Source organism: Chrysochloris asiatica, unplaced genomic scaffold (genome assembly GCF_000296735.1).
Source record: "Chrysochloris asiatica unplaced genomic scaffold, ChrAsi1.0 scaffold00006, whole genome shotgun sequence".
NCBI lineage: Eukaryota > Metazoa > Chordata > Mammalia > Afrosoricida > Chrysochloridae > Chrysochloris > Chrysochloris asiatica.
The window spans coordinates 14,794,095-14,797,360 of NW_006408524.1; the positions used below are offsets into that span (position 1 = coordinate 14,794,095).

At 40.6% G+C, this 3,266-nt stretch overlaps 1 pseudogene; it reads left to right on the forward strand.

Annotated features, from left to right (window-relative positions):
• The first annotated feature begins 273 nt into the window (after positions 1-273).
• Positions 274-2,619, forward strand: LOC102827560 (annotated as a pseudogene).
• The last annotated feature ends 647 nt before the right edge of the window (positions 2,620-3,266 follow it).

Sequence of the window (3,266 nt, forward strand, 5' to 3'; positions counted from 1 at the left end):
GAAAATCTAGGCAGAGAAGTGATTACGCTTGCCTAAAATTATTGAGAGTGGATTAGCCATGCTGAATTTAATCTTGACTAGAAATAATTATGGTCATATACTGGCTTGGTCTAATAAGTGTGATTCTAGGAAAAGCTGCTTTTATTCATGATTCAGGAAACTTCAAATGGAGAATGCATACTTAAGACATAGTTGAAATCCTCCCAGTCACACTGAACCAGCCTTGAGGTTTCTGCACACTAAGTCTCATCCTTTTCCTCTGCTGCACCCACTATGGTGGTCATGAAGACTCTGAACCCCAAAGGTGAGGTGGCCCAAGTCTAGAGAGCACTGGCAGTCAAGATCAGCATGGCCCAGGGAGTGCAGGGTATGTGGAGGACCAACCTGCAGCTCAATGGCATCATGAAGATGCTTGTTTCTGGTGCTGGAGACATCAAGCTTACTAAAGACGGTACTGAGCTGCTTCATGAAATGCAAATTCAACTTACAATAGTTGCTTTAAGAGCGAAAGTAGTAAGAGCCTAGGATGCCAGACGGGTAATGGTACCACTTCCAATGCCCTGATCACTGGAGAGCTGCTGAAACAGACAGATTCTGCATTTCTAAAGGTCTGCATCCCAGAATAATAACTGAAGGATTTGAAACTGCAGAGGAAAAGACACTTCAATTTTGGGAACGAATCAAAGTAAGCAAAAAGATGGACAGGGAAACACTTGGAGATGGGACCAGACCCACTCTGCATACTAAAGTCCACATTTCACTTGCTGAGTCTTCACAGAGCCTGTTGTTGGCTCCATTTTGGCCATTAAAGAGCAAGATGAACCTGTGGGCCTTTTCATAGTTGAAATTGTGGAGAGGAAACATGCATCTGAAACTGATACCAAGTTTAGTAAGAGGGCTTAAGAGTATTTTGGATGTTGGAGCATGACATCCTCATACAAAGAAGAGTAGAATATGCAAACATCCTCACATGCAATGTAGCATCATTGTGCTGTCAAGTGGGTTCCGACTCTAAATGACCCTGTAGAGAGTTTATAAGGAGTGGCTCGTGAGCTTGAACCACTGACCTTGTGGTTCAAACTGAAATTGCAGTCCAGTGCCTTAATGGATATGAAAAAAATGCGAGTGAACTCAGGCTTCTTTTACAATAGTACAGAAAAGAGAGAAACTTCTAAACAATGAAGGTAAATTCATTGAAGGTAGTTTTAATAAAAACAGAATTGAAAAAGAAATTCTGTGGTGATTCAAATAAAGAATTTGTTGTTATTAATCAGAAGGGAATTCACCTTTTGTCCTTACATGTCCTTGCAAAAGAAGGGATAGTATATCTGTACAGAGCTAAATGGAGAAGTGTGGAGAGATTAAGGCTTTTCTGGAGGGGTAGCTGTAAATTCTTTAGGTGATCTAAGCCTTGACCTTGTGGAACACGCAACACTCACTTGTGAGAACAGGTTGAGAGAAGAGAAGTTCGTCTTCACTGAGAAATGCAATAACCTGTCACGCTATTGGTCAAAGGGCTAAATAAGAACACATGCACTGAAATCTGATAAGGGATGGATGGAGGACTGTAAGGTGCTGGTGCAGTGAAAATGGCAATAACAAAAGTGCTGATGAAATATAAGACCAGCATCAAAGGCAGGGCCCAAAGTGGAGTCCAAGCATTTGCTCATTGTTCCCAAAGTTCTTGCTCAGAACTCTGGTTCTGACCTTCAGGAAACACTAATAAAAATTCACACAGGACATTCAGAATCGGTTCAGGCTTGAACACAAGTGAGCCAAATGTAACACCATAAAAAGGTATTCATCTTGTTAGGTGTCGTTGAGTTGGTTTCAACTCATATCAACCTTCTGTAAAACAGAATGTAACACTGTCAGGTCCTGCTTCATCCTCACAATTGTTACTTGAGCCCATTGTTGCTGCCAATGTATCAACCCATCTCACTGACAATCTTCTTTTTCACTGACTCTTCACGTTACCAAGCATGATGTTCTTCTCCAGGGACTGGTCCTTCCTGATAGCCAAAGTCTGAGAGATGAAGTCTTGCTACCCTTGTTTCTAAGGAACATTCTGGTTGTACTTCTTCCAAGACAGATTGGTTTGTTCCTCTGGCAATCCATGGTACGTTCAGTATTATTCTCCAACACCATAATTCAAATGCATCCATTCTTCTCCAGTTTTCCTTATCCAACGTTCAACTTTTACATGTACATTAGGCAGTTGACAATACCCTGCCTTGGGCCAAGTGCACTTTAGTCCTCAACTGATATCTTTGCTCTTCAACACTTTAAAGAGGTTTTGTGTAGCAGAGTTGCATAATGTAATACATCATTTGATTTCTTGACTGCTGCATTCATGAGTGTTGATTAGGGTTCAAGCAAAATGAAGTCTTTGATTATTTCAATCTTTTCTTCATTTATTATGATGTTATTTGTTGGTCCAGTTGTGAGGATTTTTGTTTTATTTACATTAAGGTACAACCCATACTGAAGGCTGTAGTCTAGATATGGGATAATTATTATCTAAAGAACAAACATCTTCACTCCTGCACTGTGGTTGCCACCAACGTTATCCTGGGTGATGAGATCATGCAAGATGGGATGTCTTCTCTAAAAAGTTGAAGTGAAGTATCCCTTGTATCATCTGAATCATGAAGACTTTCCAGAGTGATCTTAAGAATATGACAGAATTTTTATTCAAGTTTCAAATTATTCTCAAAGGAATTTTCTGTTCCCATACTGAAACAAGAGATCATTGTCACCTATTCAAATTCAGTAGTCCTGAAATTATAATCACAATATTTTTAAATTACACCTACATGTATACATACAGAACAAGTCCTTTTAACCACTGAATAGATTGTTTTTCCTTAGCTTCACTGGCCTAAAATTGTGTCTTAGATAAGCATCAGAGGGTAAGTAAAAACCATGGCCCTAAGTCACCTACCTTGTTGTTGTTAAGTGCCGTAGAGTCAATTCTGACCCATAGCGACCCTGTACAGGGTTTCCAAGGAGCAGCTGGTGAGCTTGAACCACTGACCTTGCAGTTCAAACGGCTTTGCAGTCTGGTGCATTAACTCACAGTGCTACACCAGGACTCCTAAGTCACCTTGCATGTCTGGAAATGAACTTGTTTCAATTTTCTGCCAAACAATTGTTGTTGTTGTTAGGTGCCATCGAGTCAGTACCGACTCATAGCGACCTTATGCACAGCAGAATGAAACACTGCCCGATCCTGGACCAACCTCACTAGTGTTACCACGCTTGAG